This window comes from Triturus cristatus, chromosome 1_2 (genome assembly GCF_964204655.1).
Source record: "Triturus cristatus chromosome 1_2, aTriCri1.1, whole genome shotgun sequence".
Lineage (NCBI taxonomy): Eukaryota > Metazoa > Chordata > Amphibia > Caudata > Salamandridae > Triturus > Triturus cristatus.
The window spans coordinates 6,333,226-6,353,777 of record NC_140580.1 but is presented as its reverse complement, the minus strand read 5'-3'; the positions used below and the strand labels follow the sequence as shown (position 1 = coordinate 6,353,777).

General features: G+C 46.5%; 1 long non-coding RNA gene and 1 pseudogene across 2 annotated transcripts in view; both read right to left on the bottom strand.

Annotated features, from left to right (window-relative positions):
* Positions 1-8,860, bottom strand: part of LOC146866625 (cytochrome c pseudogene) — a 32,457-nt pseudogene extending 23,597 nt beyond the window's left edge.
* LOC146866624 (uncharacterized) overlaps positions 1-20,552 on the bottom strand; it is a 365,191-nt gene that overhangs the window by 147,635 nt on the left and 197,004 nt on the right. The window lies entirely within an intron of this gene.

Here is a 20,552-nt window from a genome sequence, read left to right as displayed (position 1 = left end):
TCTAAAACCAAACAAATAAAAGAAAATGCTGTCACTGACCCTCTGTTGTGAAACCATTGAAAGTGTTGGCATGTTTAAGTTGGGCTGTGTATGTGCACTATGTTTCTATTAAAGGTGCAAGACATGTGCACATCGCATTTCAGCCGGTAGACAAGCTCATTAAAGAGCCAGAACTACAAGACAATGATGGAAGGACAGTGTATATGTACACAGGCCTTATGAAACCCTCACTCACTCCACTGATCTCATGTAAATAGTATACTTCAACCAGCTCTGCCATAAAACAGTCAGGCAGGCATCTTAGACAGCAGTAGGATCCCAGTCAGGCTGGTGGGTTGGGGTCTGGGCCGTAGCTCAATATGTTATGCCAGCTTGAGCAAGAGCCACGCCTGACATCTTTTAATTTTACTTTCCTATCCCGCAAGAAACCTCCGTACAACTAGCTCTAGAGACTCCAGATATAGACACTTACACACAGAAAAATATGGACAACCATGCACACAGATATAAAGACCCCAGTATGGACAGAATCAGTATGTATAGTCATGAATACCTCCATGCAGACAGACTAACAGATACAGGCCCTATGCACACCTGCCATCAGTCTAATCAATGTGTGCCCATGTGGCTGTAGGTAGACTCCCTCTGGTAGCAATTTCTTCTGGAGCTGGAAGTGGTATTTAAAAACCTTCAATAGTCATTGTTTCTAAAGGATAGAGCCGTTGTTTTGAAAGAATGAAATACTGGTAAAGGGTAGTGTTGGTTTCAAGTTAGAGGTCCCTCTGGCCATCTATGAATTTAGATCTTGTTAGACTTGGGGGTCCCTAGTTGGCACAGGTATGCACTTGTGACAAATAGGGACCCTCTCCTCTAGTCAGTGTAAGGGGGTACACTCCTAAAATAACCCCTGCTCACCCCCTTGGTAGCTTGGCACGAGCAGACAGGCTTATCTCAGAGGCAGTGTGTAAAGCATTTGTGAACACATACAGTAACCAAGTGACAACACTACAAATGGACACCACACAGGTTTTATATTAAAAATAAGTATTCTTTATATAGATTTATCACAAGACCAGTAAACGACAAAAACACACAATACTGTTACTTTAGATGGTAGGATTTTGCTTAATTCTCTTAAGTTCTTAAATGCGACACTTTAAGTCAATGTACCTTTTAGATGCGACACGCAGGGCAACGAAAGTGTTGCAATGATGTTGATGCGATGAAGATTTTGGTGCAAATAAATAAAGACGTGAAGATCTTCCAGATGCGGCACGCTTCTCCGATGTTGCGAGAAGACTCGACTCGATGCTTCAGCTGCAGCGGCGACACACTTTACGCGATGCAACGACAGCGGCCTTGGCAGCGGTACTCTTCTCCGACGTTTGCGAGACGCTTCCGCTCGATGCGGTGCTGCAGCGGCAAAAACCCCTTTACGCAATGCGACGACAACAGCTCTGACGGCGGCACGCTTCTCCGTGGATGCAAGGCGCTTTTCTTGATGCGGTGCAATGTGACAACTACGATGGCTGCGATGGCGACACGCTTCTTCTTCGATGTGAGACTCTTCTCTTGATGCAGTGCAATGCATCAGCTACAATGGCGACACACTTCTTCGGCGTTGCGAGACACTTCCTGGATGATGCGAGACGCTTCCGCTCGATGCGATGCTGATGCGGCGACACACTTTACGAGATGCGACGACAACAGCTCCGACAGCGGCATGCTTCTCCTTCTTGAGTCGCGCTTCCAGCTCCTTGCGACAAGCAATCCCTCAGAAGGCCCAACAACTGCAGCAGGCACTTCCAAAGACCTCTGGGGAGCTGAGGGGTGAAGTCTGTTGTTCCTGAGACTTCAGCAGGAGGCAAGCTCTTTTCCAAGTCCTTGGAGATCCTTCACAAGTTGTGCAAAAGTACACACAAAGTTATTTTCTCCTCTCTTTGGCAGTAAGGCAACCACTGCAGGCCAATCCCCCAGGTCAGGGATAGTTTCCTCCTCAGCATCTTCTGGTTCTTCCCTCAGCAGAGGTTCTTCTTGTTTTCCCAAAGTGATCTAATTTCTTGGGATCAGGGTCCCAATATTTATACCCAGAAATCCTTTGTCCTCTGACGCCAGAGGGGCCTTTGCCCAGTCCAAACCAGTTCCTGAGCACTCTGTTTACCAGACTTCTCCTTTCCTTTCACAGCGCAGGGCAGAAAAATTAGACGCCCCACAGGAGGTGGAGCCAGCATTGTGGAAGGCAAGTACGGCTCTGGAGCACTTTGTTGACAGGATTCCTTCTCTTCATTCACTGTGTAGGGCAGAGACATCAGCCGTTCCCCAGGAGGTGGAGCCAGCATTGTGGAAGGCAGGCACAGCCCTATTCAGGTCCCAGGTGCAACTCCTCCCACCCATCTGGATACAGATCTCTATTCACCACTGGGACACCTCACCCTGTCTCCTGGAATTCCCCAGCCCTGTCACTCAAACTCCAGACAAAGGAATACACACAGCCTAGCAGAGGCAGGTTTGAATGGTTAGACAAGAAAATGCCTACTTTCTAAAAGAGGCATTTTCAAACACCGAATGTTAAAACCAACTTCACTATAAGATATATTTTATTATCCTGAGTTCAGGCATACTAAATTCGAATTTCTACCATGCTCTCTGAGTCAGTTAGGATTATAAAATGTAATAACCAAACTGCCCATTCTAGCCTATGGAGAACAGGTAGCCTTGCAATAGTGAAAAACTAAAATGGCTGTAATTCACTATTAGAACATGCCACACACATCAGGGCATGTCCTACCTTATCCTTACAATGCACCCTGCCCTTGGGCCTACCATAGGGGTGTCTGATATGAAGAAAAGGAAGGTTTAGGGACTGGCAAGTGGGTGCACTTGCCCAGTCACCATGACAGTACCAGACTGCACGCAGGCTCTGCAATGGCAGACCTTAGACACATTTTTACAGGCTGCTTCTGTGGGTGGCACAACCAGTGCTGCAAGCCCACCAGCAGTATTTGGATTACAAGCCCTGGGCACTCCTGGTGCACTGTACTAGGGTCTGACAAGTAAACCAAACCAACCAATCATGGAATCACAAATTATACATGAATTTACAATAGGGAGCACTTGCACTGTGGCACTGGACAGCAGTGACACAGTGCCCTGAGCAACTAACACCAGCAAAAAATACACGAGGCACAGCGAAAAATGGAAGGGAGACTCACGCCAATGTGCCAGGTCTAACAGATCTTACAAACACCTAAAGCTAAAATCTCTTCTCTGTGAAAATCTAATAAATGTCATGGATGGCGGGGAGTCTTTACTGTCAATGAGAGAAGGTTATCATGCATGCTGCTGATCAACATATATATATATAGATACTCATGCACACAAGCGTGCACACAGGCTCCATGTTCACAGACCAACACCCATGTATTTTGTTCTGCAGAAGGCTCTGATATCACCACGTGCTCATCTACCAGTGGACGTTAAGCATGTGCACATCAGCCTGTGCTCACTGCTCCACATCACCCTATGTCCTCCAATGTATATCCGTCTGTGCCCCTTACTGCCAATCACCCCGTCCTTCCAGATACACAACATTCATTGCTCCCAATGTACATCAGCTTGCACTTCCCTGAACTGAAGCAAGTTATCCTGCTCTTCCATCTTGCAGAATACAAGGGAATCCCTTGCTACACATAATCTTTGAACCTTTGTTGCACACTACACTATGCTCCCCTGAGACATATAGCCTTTGCCCCTTGCTATTGGGTTCACTCATGTTCTTCCATATCTTTATGTGAGAAATTGCACCAGTTCTCATCTTTCTTGGATTTCTGGTGCTTGTTGCAGTGCTGTTGTAAGGCATGGGCAAATAGGGCGATTGCCCAAGATCTCCAACATCTAAAGGGCCCCCTGGTAAAGTGATCAAGATAGCCAGAAGAACAGATTTTGTTTGTCTGATGAGCATGCACACTTCAGAGAATGTTAAACTGCATAACCACCTACCGCACCTTAACCCTCATGCTCTCAGGGATTTTGTGGTAATCGAGATAAAGAATAAACTTTGTCTTATGTCTCTCTTTCCATCATCACATCACCTCTTCTATCTTATCTTTCTCTCTTTACCTCTCTACCAAACTCTACATTATGTACCTATCACAGTTCTCACTCTATTTGATATCTCTCCCTCACCTAGATTTACTCAACCTCACTATCAATATACCTCTCTCACACCCACATCTTTCTACCTCTCTCAGTACCTCACCTCTTTCTCTCAACCTCAATCACCTCTATCACTCTCTATCTCAACTCTGTCTCTCTCTCAGTCTTTCCATACAAACTCACTGCTTCACTGAATCAAAGAACACCTTTTGAACAGTATATTTAGTGCCTACCTCTCCTCTCCCAGGTGTGTCCCACCAAGCTCACAGAAATGCAGCAATACACAAATCTGTCTGGTAAGAGTCCTCTAACGCCTCATTTCTTTACCATGCAGGCCTGGGTATTCCAAAAAGGAACCTAAATTCCTCCTTTACAGGCAAACTTGCACTCAGTGCACGTACACAGCCACAGTACACACACTGTCCAGAACTGTTACCTCTGTGTATTGTAGTGAGGATAAGGATACACCTACAGACATTGCTAAGTTAGCATAAGTTGGACGTAATTTTGCCGCTTTTGCTCACGTTACTACATGGCACATTCCGGGTACACACTTTGCTTGCTCGCTTTCACATGAGAACTGTCTGTATTTCATATATTCAGTTGAACACTCTGCTCCTCGTCTACACAGCGTGTTCAAGGTAAAAAAACAATGAGCTCTGTTGAATTGCTTTGGTCAGTCTCATGTCCCCAGCCATAACATAGAACACAGCTGCAACCCTGGAAATCTGGTGCTTTTATTATTGCTAGGCATGCATGGTAACACACTTGGAGAAAACGCTTTCCAGGATAGAAGAGCTGGGCTTGTCCGGAGATGTAAATTCCTGAATCTAAACTCAGAGGTATGGGGTCCCCTGACAAAGCCTACAGGCCTTCTATAATTATAATAAACTAGCTTCTAGCAAGGGGAGGGTGGCAAGGCGCTGTAGTCCTGTTTCCACTATCATTATAATATGATTTCTCCTATTGTTCTATATGGAATTGTAACTATGCTGATTTGTTTGATCCTATGAATTTTGCTGCTAGTTCTGGAACGTGTATTGCATTATAGAGCACGTTAGTTACAATAAACATTTTAAACTATACTTTGACTCTATTTAGTCATGTTGTGGACAAGTACGAGAGTTTGAATGAAAGCGTGTTCTTGTTCCCACGTATCCTGAGAGAGGAGGGAGTAACATGTTCTAGGATGTCTAATCATTGGTAGCTTCGCTGTAGCACAGAGAACAAATGAGACACTGTAGCTAGTCGGATAGGGGCTCTGGGCACCGAGGTGGGTATTTTGCGACACCACTACACACTTAGGTCCTGGTTTCCTGCGCATAGTTCTGCATATGTGCAGAATCCCTGCAACAGTATTGAGCCACCACAGGGACCCATACACCGGGCACACACAATCACCATGTACACACTGCACAACACTATCTCTTTCATGTACTGTACTCTTTATTGGTACACATACACCCAGTACATGCATTCACGATGCATGCACTACAGCACTACATCCTTCATGTACTGTTCTCCTCACAGGTACACAAACACTCAGCACATACACTCACCATGCATGCACTGCTCAGCACTGCCCTATCCCTATATTGTACCCTTCCCAGGCACACATATACCCAGTGCGGAGTCACCACTCTGATGTAGAGTAAGCATGAGTTAAACACACAGCTGTGAAACTTTTAAAAAGGTGCTTGAACCTGTGACAGGGTCAAATGTACCTGTTCACTACTACTGCCACTACCACGCTTGCACTGCTTAACTCCTGGTGAAGGCGGTAGCCTTCCAACACAATGAGGGTAGCTCTTTGGGCACCCCAAGTTCAACAAGACCCCAATCAGTGAGACTGGCCTATGTCATGGCGCGCACGTATGATCAGTGTTTGCGTATGACAACAAAAATCAGCAGTAGGGATCCAGACAACAGTACAGTTGGGCACTCAGGGTTGGGGTACAAGTTCATTACCATGCAGAGGAATTTTCCATCCCAACAGTTTTCTTTTCAGAAATTATGCAAAATGCTGAGGCGGCATTTTGTGCTATTTTTAGCATGAAATACTTCTTTACATTAATTTTGAGGGCCCATTTGACACTAAAAAAGAATAGTGAAACACTGCATGTGACATGAACAGCTACTCATGTTCTATTAATTCACATTGATATCGTGCTCACACAATCACATTTTTAAATAAATGAAAACCGAATAAGCAACATGGTGTAATACTGTAATTTTGGCATTTTGTGGAACAAGTCTGATGTGAAATGCAGGACAGTTTGTGAAATTATGCCATTGTAAACTAACTTTTGCCCTTGCTTATCTTTTTCCTAAGTCGATAAAATGAGTACCCCTGAGTTAATTAACAATACACCTTGCCATCAGTATCAAAAGATCACTTTGGGAGTCGTTGGGCACTTTACAAAGCATATATTTCCATAGTGACTTTGTTGAGATACTCCAGCCGCATGCTCTAAAACCGAGATGACTCACTTCATGGGGGTTCATGCAGTGAATCATTAGACTTGTTCCAGTTTTACTCTAATAGTCTGAAGTTGAGCAGAAATGCTTTAGCACCACAGTACCAGAACCTTATAGTGACATGAAAAAAAAAAAACTGCCCGTTTGAATGATCGGTAGGCTATGCTCAGTCTATCACACATGCACTATTTGTGTTGTATAGATTGCTAACACACTTGCACTCTGTTATTGATCAGGGGTCTGAAATCATAGCCTGCAGCTTGCTGTATGCCAGCGATTGAAAGCAAATTATAGTCCCTGTATCACACTTACAATGTCATTACACAACCAATCACCAAGCAGCTCAAGCCACATACTAGTTTACTGTTTTATACACCCTGGCATTGTCAATCACTCTTTAAAGGATACAGGGCCTCCCATATGGTGGCAAGAGAAACCCAGGGGCATATTTACAAGGGGATCACCACCAGAATGTCACTTTTAGCGATGTTCTGTTGGTGATATGCCCTTCTCCATTATTTACAACGTGGCATCAAGCCACTTTTTATGGCGTAACACTGCCTTGTAAATAAGGCCCCTTTACACGCATCACTTCGTGTGAAAGGGGTGTGCAAAGGGTGTTGCTGTGGGTGTTCCACTCCAACACCCATTGCTTTTGATGCTGTCCGAGATTTACAAGGAGGTGTAAATCTGAGGCAGCGCCAAAAACTATAGCCATCCAAGGGCATGATGTGAATGACAAAACGGGGAGAAATGAATGAACAAATCTGTATTTCTTAAGCGCATGGTTACCCGTAGGCATCCCAGCGCTGCTAGCAGTGCTCTCAAAAACTTCAAGCAGTGTTAGGGAAACAGAAAGGTTTTCATTTGTTTTCGAAAGGTCAGATAATTAGCCTCAACACGAATATGGGGAGGAAGGCAGTTCTATAATTTAGCAACATTATAAGAAAAAAAATAAGCCCTCCACTACTTGATCTTTTATTTCTCCTTGTTTTTGCTTTTTCTATGTGTGCTGCATTCTGCAGAACACATAGAAAGAGAAATGCCATTAATGATTGTTTATGTGCAGGAAGGTGTCTCTTCCTGCCCATAAACAATCATTAAATAATGATGATTTGCTACTTCTATGTGTGCTGCATTAAGCAGTGCACAAAGTAGTAACAAATCAGGAGGGCGTGGCTAACCGTCAAGCAGGGCAGACGTGGTTTAGATGAGCTGCGAGCCGGGCCCTGAATCCTATCTGCTACTCTGCCAATGCTTGGACATCTGCACTCAAAACTAGCTGAAGCTGACTCCTGTGCCACTGGGCTACATAGCGGAAGGGAAAGAAAATCGACCTTTGTGTGGGCTCCGGAGGAATAGGCTGCGGCCTATACCACAAGGATAGCGGACACCGTAAGGATCGCACCCTGGACCCGGAGGAGTCATTGCGAGGCCGGAGAAAGTGCTGCATACCTGCGGGAGCGGGTCCGGACAGTCATCGGCTTCTAAGGTGCCTGAAAACAGCGGACCGGTGACACCGGTGGCCATTGCCTGCAAACTCAAGGTATAGGGATACGGGAGCAACAGAAACTAGTGCGGCGGGCTGTGGGGGCAATGGAGGCCGAGAATTGAATGCCCGGCAAGCTGCAGTGTAACCGAAGAGCCAAACTACGCACAATACCCCTGCGGTAGTGGCGCCTGACACCCCGGGAAGCGATTGGCTTCTGAAATGCCTGAAAAGTAGCGGGCTGCATATAACGGCTGTTGCGGCAAACTCACGGCATCGGACTGAGAATCGGGGCATCAGACGTGGGGCGGCCCTGAAATCAGTTATAACTGACTGTGTACTAGTATACCGTGGAGGGAAATGCGCAGCAATATTGAGAGCGGAGGACTCACCGCGTAACGACATGGGAGCGGTGGGGTGAAGCACCCGATGAGAGTAATGAAGGCAGCGCTGTGCCGAGGCCCGGTCTGAAAGCAGAGACCAATGGTTCCGCCGCCAACAATGTTGCTCCACAGAAAGGGGGCGAACACAGATAGGACGATACAACCCGGAATCGGTGCATAGCATTGGTGCATGGGCCCCCTCCCCCCAGCTGAGAGGCATCACCAGGAAAGTGCTGGGACATAAGATCCCTTATGCTGCCACGTTGGGCCCCAAAAGCAGCGCAGAACATTTACATTCGGAGTACATCGCAGCGTGGGGTTTGCTAGTCGCTGACTGAAGGTGAGGACTGGCCATAATCGCATGTTGCAAGCAGGAAACACAGAGTGATAGGACCAGTAGGGTGCGGTGGAAATCCACGCTAGAGACAGTGCGTAGTTACTAGCGCGTAGTGTGTTACGAGTCGGCCCAGTGCAAGAACAGATTGAAGCTTGTGCTGCGCTGGGGGATGAGATGCACCAGAGGAAAACAAATGGAACCCCTCACTTCTGGAGGGACTGACAACACTATGCAGAATGACCTATTACAAGCCTCTAGCCCGGATTTTGTCCCGCCAACAGCGCCTGGGAATCCAGTGGACAAACTGGATTTGATTGTCAAGGAAGTGTGCGACTCTGGAGCAGCAATTGAACAACAGGTGAGGGCGCTAGCCAAAAGCTTCACGCTATTGAAAGCGGATCAGACCAAAATGGCAGAAACAGTGAAAAGTAACAAAATTGCTGCTAGAAGAGATATTGCCACAACACAAGGCCCATATGACACAACTTGAACAGCTACGGCGTCAACTTTCAGGATTGCAGGACAGAGTGGACGACACCGAGGGGCGGTCTCGGCGCAATAATGTGCGGATACTAGGCATACCAGAACGCAGCGAAGGCTCGAACCCTACCCAATTCATAGAACAATGGTTGCGCAACAATATTGCACCGGAAGGCCTTACGGATTTAAACAGTGTAGAGAGAGCGCACAGAAAACGTCTTGACCACCTGTTCCCGGCGTGCCGCACAGACCCATCATAGCACGTATCTTGAACTATAAGGACCGTGACACGCTGTTATGCACTGCCAGAGAAAAAGCTCCAATTCACTTTGAAAATAAAAGCAGCTCACTATATCCGGACTTCACAGTGGCAGTCCAATGACTGAGAGACAAATTTTAGGATGTTAAAAAAACACTCAAGGCTCATAATTTGAAATACGCTCTATTGTTTCCCACCCGCTTGAAGGTTCTTTATGAACAGAAGGCCCACTTTTTCGATAGCCTGGAAGAAGCGGCGGAATTGTCGGAGGTCACGCTGTCGCTGGATGCATCACAAGGTTCATCGCAAATGCGGCAGCAGAAGCCGTATAAAACTCAGAGGTCTGGGAGAAACAGACTAGGCAGAGGTCGGAAGGCTTGTCCTGCTACCAAAACAAACCCCTCTCCAGAGCAGAAGTTAGAGAGCCAGCAATCAGCAATACTAGCGGCGGCGGTGTTGGACGACCAAGATGCGATATCAGTAGCTGACTCGATTGACTCGTCAGAAGACATGAACCTACGCCCAGACTCTGAGAACAGTATGGTTCTATTCCCTTCAATTAGCCCACCGACTGCAATTGACTGTGGGCTGGAAGAGCAGGGTTATTATCAGCATGTCCCTCGTCGTACAGATGAGTATAATTGGTATAACATATGTATGTGGATGGTCGCAGTGTAGATTGTAATTGTACAATGATAGGTCCTGAGCTCGGCCACTGGAGTTGTTATCAGGTGTATTGCACCAATACACATCCAGTGAATGATGGTAGCCACCTCCCCCATGGCAACTGCACAATGTTATAAGATACGAAGTGTTCAAGTTGAACTTGTTTTTCTTGTTTGGTCCTCTATCGTTTTATGGGTGAACCTTGTATTGGGAGTTATTAGGGGACATGTATGGGCAGACTCATTCATAGTTGTATCCTTAACTAGTCAGCACACAGTTCTGGGAATGTTCCCAATATCACATCACCCAACGCCACATGGCTATGACTGGTAAATATTTGTGCGTGACCTCGAACGTTAGAGGAATAGGGTCTGTGCACAAGAGACAAAGAATATATGCCCAACTCAATAGGAGGAAAACCCAAATTGTCTTTCACCAAGAGACACATCTTACCAATTCTGAGGCCGTTAAATTAAAGAAGAAATGGGAAGGGCAGTTATTCTACATGTCTCCCTCTGCATTTGCCCGTGGAACTGCAATATGGATTAGGAATGGCACCCCTTTTGTAGTTCTCAAACAGAGAATTAACACAAATGGCAGGTACGTGTTGCTCCATGGTTCATTAAATGGGGAGCACGTAGTACAGGGTAGTATTTATGCCCCGAACACAGAACAAGACAAATTTCTAGGGACACTTAACACAGCGGTGGTGGGGTGGGATGGGTACCCCTGGATCATTGGAGGGGACTTCAATGCAGTACTGGATGTGGAATTGGACTGCTCCCACCCACCATTACAGGGCGCCAGTTGTAAGAAACTGGCAAAGACATTAAAAGGATGGGCGGAGGGGTGGACCATGTGTGATGCGTGGTGTGCACGCAATACTGATAGCGAGGAGTACACATTCTATTCAACTCCCCACATGTTGCATACTCATATAGATAGAGTGTTCTGCTCATTGCATTTACTTGCTACCGTGGACAATACTACATATCTAGGGAAAACATTGTCCGATCACAACCCACTGGAGATTACATTCTCCTGGGGGAAAATTTCCAAACGAGTTCCCACATGGAGACTACAGCCTTTACTCCTAGAAGATTCTGTTATTCCACAGCCCACTATCCACAGCCATCACTAATTATTTCGTTGAAAACGCAGATACCGCTAGCTCATGGCAGATGGAGTGGGAGGCCTTTAAAACGGTAATACGTGGGGTGCCTATTAGTACGAAAGTGGGTGCTCGTTGTGCTCTGGGAAGAGAACTACGGGACTTGGAAGGCAGTCTGGGTAATCTCGAGCGGGACGCAGCATTGAATGACACACGCAAAGCGGCTCTACAGGAGGCACATATATGCCATGCAGAGCTCCTTGAACAACTACGCATCATTGACTATCGCTCATACACACAGAAGCAGCATGCCGAAGCGGACTGGGCGGGTTCCCTACTAGCTAGTATCATAAGGGAGAGTCCGCTAACAGCCCACATAACAGAGGTGATTACTTTAGAGGGCACAACGGCAACCACGCAGCTAGATATTAACGCAGCCTTCAGGAGATATTCTGAGACACTGTATGCACCACCGGCAGAACTTCAAGAGGAGGATTATGTATCCTTTCTTCAAGGGCTCCAACTTCTCTAACTGACAGGCGACCATAAAAAAGAATTAGCAAAACCCATCACAAAAACTGAAATTAGAGCAGCCATTAAAGATCTCCCCTGCAACAAAACACCAGGCCAGGATGATTGCCGGTGGAGTTTTATAAGGTATATTCAAACCTTCTGGTCCCTCACTTGGAACGACTGTACCAAGCAGCAATGGAAACGGGTTCCCTCCCACAATGGTTGCATCCCTCCCGAAACCTGTCAAGGACCCCAAAGATATGGCAGGATACCGCCCACTCTCACTATTGAATACGGACTATAACATTTTGAGTAAGATATTAGCAAACAGAGTTCTCCAGTACACTCCAAAACTGATACACCCGGACCAGTGCGGTTTTGTGCCTGGGTGGAGAACCGCACTCAACATCAGACAGCTGCATCAAGTGCTGACACAGGCGGAGGTAGATAGTGCCACAATGAGGTGTGTGTCCCTGGACCTGAGACAGGCATTTGACTCTTTACATTGAAGTTTCAATCTGAGAACCCTAACGAGGTTTGGAATTCCGGACGAATATGTAAAATGGGTAAGCTTACTGTACACAAATCTGACAGCACGTGCTCACATTTCACAACAATACAGAGTGGCAAAAGGTACCCGATAAGGATGTCCGATTTTGCCCTTGCTCTTTATACTAGTGCTTGAACCACTGGCCATCAAGCTCCGGGCAGCTGCAGAAGATAAGGAAATTAGAATTGGGACTGACACATGTATTATTTCTGCCTATGCAGATGACATAATGCTGTATCTCAAAAATCATAAAGGTGACCACGAGCCTATTCCCACAGTATTTCACAACTTTCAAGTACTGTCAGGATTATCCATTAATGAAACCAAATCATATGCATACTTCTTTACTGATGTAACTCAAGTAAATCCTGTATGCTTTGGTGACTGGACGTTTCCAACGGCACCAGTCACTTTCAGATACCTCGATATTCACATCTACAGGGAGGGGCAGAATTTATTGGATGGTAATTTGACCCGGGCTGATACAGCATTAAAAGCCCAGGTGACATTCTGACCCTTTTTGCCACTATCGGTGGCAGGACGAGTGGCCATCTCTAAAATGATAATGCTTTCCAGATTATTATATTTCTTTGCAAACCTACCAATACTAATCCCGACACACGTGTTCAAAATGAGAAATACATTATTAGTAGAAATGATCTGGGGAACGGGGTGTAGAAGAATAGCTCCACACACTTATTACCTAAAAGCAGCCCGACAACAGCACCTCCTCTATTAAAAGTGGCTTTAGCGTACTGGAGGGAAGCGATCCGCTACACTAAGGGGGTACTCCCATATGCCCCTAACATTCCACTACTGGGGCTCCCCACACCATCTAGAATAACCACCTTGAAATGTATCTCCAAATGGTCAGATGAGGGAGTGAATATGGTTGGGATGTTTGCTGATAATATGCTAATGAATCATGATACATTTGTAAGGGAGCAAAGAGTCCCCAACAACTTATACTTTCTCCACGCTAGCATTAGCAGGTACTTTAAGCATACCTTGGCTCTAGACGGAAAGGAACCCCGACGGATGAGCTAGTGCACATGCAATACCTAATGGGGAACGGGAGACACTTGTATAGTAGGGAAACCTCTATACTGGCCTATACATTTAAATGAGATCTAGCTAGATTCAACATTGCCAAAAAATAGCTGCCAAATATCATATCATGTCATATTGTTATTCACTGTAAGCAAATTCCAAATCCTTTATAATTTTTAAACCAAGTTTATTTTCACTTCATATCATGATAAAAAGCGAAAATAAACATGATATGATGTTTGGCAGCTATTTTTTGGCAATGTTGAATCTAGCTAGATCTCATTTAAATGTATAGGCCAGTATAGAGGTTTCCCTACTATATTTCTTTTTTCTACTCCCTCCTCTAGGGCCTATAAGTAACATAGGGAGAACCTTTTTCCTCACGAATGGGAGACACTTGATTAAATGGTTGTATAGGTGTATATGGACTCATGCTGCAACCTCATTACAGGAGCTCAGAGATAACTGGAATGGGGACATAGGCTGTGAACTAACGGACAAAGAATGGGGGGTGATACTAGAGTACCCAAAGAAGGTATCTCGAAACCCCAAGTATAAACTTATACAATACATGGTGGCACATAGAGCTTACCTGATTCCCTATAGGGTGAATAGAATGTTCCTAGATATGGCAGACACTTGTCCTAGGTGCCATGCACCACAAGTGGACTTGGTGCACATGTTGTGGACTTGTCTGCGATTCATACACTTCTGGACAAAAGTGAAAAAAATACTAAGTGAAGTAGCGCCAGTGGTAGGAGGAGATATGCTTGAATATTGCATATTGGGGCTAGGCCCTAAACACAAGAAGAAGGGACCACAGAATAGGTTTGCCAATATGGCATTGATTCTGGTCAAACGGCCAATCACGATGAGATGGAAAGCTGCAAGAGCACGACAGTAATAGGATGAGGTCGTTAGATGGGGCAGAGCTGAAAGTATGTAAATAAAAAGGGAAGAAAATAGAGGACTGAGAAAGAATCCCATCTCGCTGGAATGGAATACAATGCTGGAGGGGTTTATTGACACGGAACTACCAGTGCATGAAAATGGATAACTTAACACACTGAACGGCGCACTTAACTGGATAGTCATGGGGCAGCCCTGATCACGCCCAATAGTGACAGATAGTACAGGAACAATGAATCTTCCAAAAGAACTGATGCATAAAATAGGATTGGAACTCTGGCTAAAGACCTAGGTGTATTATTGAATGAGTCTGAGGGAGAGGGGTAGGGGGTGGGACACTATTGTTATGTTAGTAGCTGTGGGTGGTGGGTGGGTTGTCTTTCATTGGCTCATACTGTATCATGTTGTATGTACAGGCATTATAATTGCTGTTGTTGCTTACGTACTGTAAATCGCATCCGAATGTCACTGAGTATATAATGTGCTGACACTGGCAAATATTGACGTGTCAATCGTGCCGTACCTGTGAATGCCTTCTATACTGGATGTCGTTGTACTAAGAAAACTAATAAAATATTTTATTAAAAAAAAGTAACAAATCACCATTATGATTGTTTATGTGCAGGAAGGGACACCTTCCTACACATAAACAATCATTCCCTGCAACGCAGGGACCCTTGCACTATGGTGCAAACTTGCCTGCATTGGCGTTAGGCAGCTAAATTTAGCACGAGCATACGGCACATTCCTTTGTTTTGAAAATGTCAAAGCATGGCGCTGCCAAATTTGGGGCATCCCCACACTCCGACATTGTCTCGTAAATAAGCCCCCCAAGTGAGAACCTAGAGGCAACCAGAGCATATGTATATATATATTACCTACTGGCAGTCACTACTCTGTAGTTATAGTTAGGACCTTGTTTCTTTTCAAAAAGTGTTTTTTCTTTTCCCGCCGTTTGACGAATTTTCGCACACTAATGACGAGCTCATGTCAGCTCCTGTCTTGAAAGTTTGGGGGTGATTCATCAGGTGGGGTCTGAGAAAAAAGGGAGGTCCCAAAACACGTTTTCCCCCATGTTAATTTCCATAGGATTTTATGGAACAGGCTACAGCCCGAACTGCTGAACGGAATTACACCAAATTTGGCAAAATGGTAGCTCTTGGTTCAGACAGCGACCTTTTTTTTTTTCAAATGGTGTAAATACCCTCAGTAGTTCCTGAGACATTAAAAAAATAAAAATATCGATTTCTGAATGCCGAGGAGGAGCCGTGAACCCTCCCAAGCACAAGCTTCATTCTGATTGGCTGCCAATATTACAAACCAGAATGTGTTGGCAGCGATCTTGTGACTCGCTCACCGAGTCACAACAAAACAGTTAAGAAATGATAAAAAACAAGAAAAAGAGGCAGGGTAGAAAAACCCTGACCCCCTAGGCCTGCTCAGGGGGTACCACAAGGACCCCCAGGCACACAAATAGCATTTTTTCTTTTTTTTTTTTTTAAATCGACAGAATTTGTGATGGGTGCACAAATCCTGCAAAAAATGTAAAAAGTACAAAGCGCGGGCTCCCGCACTTCGTTAGTTTTAAGTCCCCGGGTGGGCCAGGTCCCGGGGGCAATTTATAATTATGGTGTGGGTCCAATGGTGGGCCCCACAGCCCCAGAGACCACCACCTCCCCGGGCCTTGTTCACAATTTGCGGGGGCACGTGGCCCTCTCGCAGCTCCAGGGACTGCCACCTCCTTGGGGCTTTTTAAAAAAAAAAAATGCATGGGGGGCTCCTGTCCCCACCATGCTGCCTTGGGGACCACCACCTCCCCGGGGCTCCAATCTAATAAAAGGAGTGGGGGGGCTCCTGCCCCCCTCACACTGCCCCGGGGACCGCCACCTCCCCGGGGCACTGATTATTTAAATACAGGGGTCCATTGTGGACCACCGGGGACCACCACCTCCCCTGGGCTTTCAATAGTTGGGAGGGGGATTAAGTCCCCTTAATTCTTGAGGGTCTCTGGGGGCCAACTAGTCCACCAGGTACCTCCAGTAAGCCCCACAAAGTGTCCTGAGGATCTCAGGACACAACTGGACTTCATCCCCCGAGCAGCAGTGTGCCAGGAGCCGCGTTTGCAGAGTGGTGTACAAAGGGGCATGGCCTTTGAGCACTCTCAGCAAACCAGCTGTATGGGGCTTACTGGAGGTAACAGGAGGGCTAGTTGGCCCCCAGGGACCCTCAGGAGGAAAGGGGACTTCATCCCCCAACCAAGAGCACGCCAGGAGATGCATTTGCAGAGTGGTGGAGAAAGTGGGCATGGCCTGTGCCCTCCTCTCAGCAATCCCACTGTGTGGGGCTTACTGGAGGTAAGAGGTAGGCTAGTTGGCCCCAAAGGACCCCCAGCAGTGAAGGGGACTTCAATTCCCATCCAACAGCGCGCCAAGGAGCGTGTTTGCAGAGTGGTGGGCAAATGGAAGGGGGCGTGGCCTGCTATGAGAACTTAGCAATCCTGCCGTGTGGGACTTACTGGAGGTAATAGGAGGGGTAGTTGGCCCCCAAGGATGTCCTTGGGGGCAACTACCCCTCTTGTTACCTCCAGTAAGTCCCACACAGTGGGATTGCTAGGACGTCTTCGGAGGCCACGGCCCCTTTCTCCACCACTCTGCTAACAAGCTTTCTGGCAGACTACCATGTGGTGTCCCACAGGGATTCGGCCTTGTCCCCTACACTATTTAATTTATATGTCAGACCTCTGGCACAAGTAATTAAAGAACATGGCATTATGTTGGTGTCGTACGCCGACGACACTCAACTAGTGGTATCAGTGACACAAAGTGTGGGGATAACAGCAGAAAGGTTTCGTAACTGCCTCACAGATGTGATGGCATGGATGAATGCGAACTTTTTAAAGATCAATACCAAAAAAAACGAGGTCCTAGAGTTTGGTCAATTATCATCAGTATGGAGCCAGGCCTAGTGGCCTCCTGAAACTGGCAGTTGTCCAGTCCCTGTGCCCAGGGCCAGGAACCTTGGATTTGTGCTTGACAAGAACCTCAAACTTGCCTTGCAAATAAATCAAGTTTCCTCTGCATGCTTTTTTACATTAAAAGTCCTGCGGAAAATATTGCCATTCATCCCTCTATCACTTAGGAAAACAGTGGCTGGAGCTTTAGTCCTGTCCAGAGTCGATTATTGTAACGCCCTGTTCTTACGGGTTGATAAGGGACAGATCACAAAACTTCAATCACGTCAGAATGCAGCGGCCCGGGTTCTGCTTGGGTTACCTAAACACCACCCCACGTCAGCAGTGATCAAGCATTACATTGGCTCCCAGTCCATCAGAGAGTGAATTTTAAAGCCCTGTGCTTATCGCATAAGGCCATATACGGAGGAGGGGCTGTGGACATTTAAACCCTGTTTTCTGTATATCAGCCCCAACGCTGTCTTAGGTCAGCCAACACAGGATTGCTATGTGTTCCTAGAATAAAAAGAGCTAGATGGGGAGGAAAGGGTTTCTCTTACCAAGCATCCGTCTTATGGAACTCCCTTCCCGTAACTATCAGGTTAGAATCCAACAGGACCTTATTCATGAAACTGATAAAAACCTGGCTCTTTACAAGGTCTTAAGATCCATCAGCTGCCGGCATCATACTCACCCAGCGCCAAGACGCCTTGGCAAAAGTGCGCTTTATAAGTTCTTCAGTCAGTCAGTCAGATTATGGGATGGGGGATGAAGTCCACATTACTACAGAGGGGCTTTGGGGGCTAAGAAGCTCTCCTGGTACAGATCTGGTATAGAGGACAAGTCCGGGATAGTAGTCTGAAGGGCATGTCGAATTTGCAGATACCGAAAAACCTCGCTTGGAGCACGATCGTGTTTCGTATGCAGTTCTTTAAATGTGAGGAGTTTCCCTCGATTTACCAAATGGCCAATAGTTGTGATACCGATCATGTCCCATTTATCAAAGCCCATATGATGGCAGAGTAGTCCCAGTTTCTGCGTGGACCAGAGCGGTGTAGATTTCGTGAGCTTATCTGCCCAGCCTAGATGTTTGGTGGCTTGATGCCAGACGGCCACCATCAATTACATGGGTCCAAGATATCGGACCCTCCAAGCCTTAATATACAGGGCACCTAGATAGCCTTCCCTCCCCATATGATACCTCTCCAGATGAAAGGCTGGATTCGATGGGGAGCCGTGAATGCAGTAGTTTGAGGCCACCAGTTGCGAGGCCCAATAGTAAAGGCGAAGACTACAAGTGGTCGCTGGCTTACCGGGTTTGTGAATAACGACGATCGATGCCAGTCTTTGGTCCAAGGGGAGATCACCCCGCTCTAAGCTTTCATCATACAGGTTTTTTAAATGTGGAGCTATTTTGGGGGCCATACCCTTGAGGGATTCAATTGGAATTCCGTTGGGCCCCATGTCTTTCCCAGATTTAATAGCAAATATCGCCTTACTGATTTCTTCTGAGGTTATGTCAGCATCTAAGGCCTCTCTGTCACTGTCTGAGATTACGGGGAGGGCAATTTCTTCCAGTAATTGACGGGAGTTGCCGGCGGAGATTACCGTTTTCGAAGAATATATTAGCTCCAGATGGTCGGCAAATGAATCTGCCACCTCCTGCCCATGGAATTACAACTTTCCACACCCCAACTAGGCAGAGTGCCTGTCGCCTGCCCCATCCTTGAGAGGGTGTCTGGAGAGCCGCCATCACCCCTCGCCTTATCAGAGATAATGTGTTTCTCAGCGTGTATTAGATCCTCACTTAGTAAACCGATCTGTAGCCGAACAAATTTTGAACGAAGACAGATTACAAACACGTCACTAGCCCAACCACTGTGTCGTGGTTGCAAATTTTATCCATTACATCACCTCATTATTAACCGTAGAATATTACGTAGTGACCACAGATAAGTCTGAGAATGCAATCCAAGGGTACAAGAGGGCCCCGAGCCAAGTCCGCAGAGGAGAAGACGAGTTCAGTGCAAAGGGTCAGTGTCAACCCAAGGGGTCATCCCCCAGGCTTTGTTCCTGGGACAGCGGCGTTGCACGTTGACAATGTCTGGGATCTTTTTTGTTGTTACCGTCCGGCGATCTCCCCACTCGCAACCATCCATCAAGCCATTCCCAGGCTTCGTTCGGAGAAAAGAAGAACCATGATTTCCCTTCGGATTCCACCCTGAGTTTGGCTGGGAACAGCATAGAGTACTTAATCTCTTTGTCCCTGAAGGCTTTTTTCACTGCCATAAAGCTGCATCTCTGGGCCTGAACCTTAACTGTGAAGTCCGGAAAGAAGGTGATAGTTGCATTGTCAACCTTGATCGGAAGGCCTGTTCTCGCTGCTTGGAGGATGATGTTTCTATCCAGAAAGTTAAAGACCCTCGCGATTATAGGTCTTGGGGGGGCCAGGTTTTGGGCACCCGCCCGGGACTCTCTGGGCTCGCTCGATGGAGAAATAACTAGAGAGGCGCTTTGGTTGGAGTTTGTTGAGCACAAGTCCACCACATAGAGATCTACAGCCGGTCCTTCTGATTTTTCCGGGACCCCCAGGATACGAATGTTGTTCCGCCTCGCCCTCCCTTCATAGTCGTCCAGGAGCTCTTCCATCTTCTTCTGTTGGTCCTGAAGCTGGGACACCTGGCCCTGCAGAGTGTAGGTGTCCGATACCAGAGTTTTCGTGATGACTTCTACATCTTGTACTCGAGTCCATTTTCTTCAAGTCTGCACGCAGGAGAGTGACTTCTACGTTCACAGAGTCAATGCGAGTTTCCAATGAAGTGCGCACCCCAGAGATGGCCTCCATGACATCCTCTAGAGCAGAGGTCTTCAAACTTTTTTACTCTGAGCCCCCCCTAAGCAAAATGTTTTGAGGTCAGGCCCCCCTCCAAAACTTAATGACAAGGATTGGGGGAGCGGGAGGGACATGGCTGCGTGCAGAGAGCGGGGCTTATGAGATGATTTCAGGAATACTTTTTCTATAGCTTATGAACTGCACCAAATATGAGACTTATAAAACAGCAAATGCATCAAACAAAAATAGATATCCCAAACAAACTGCTCCCCATAATTGGGGTGTTGTGAGCCCGTCACACTCTTTGACCCCAGTGCAACTATACCTGCTGCATTAATGTACATAATTTTGATCTTCAAAAAATATAAGTGCACTCGAATTCGTTAATT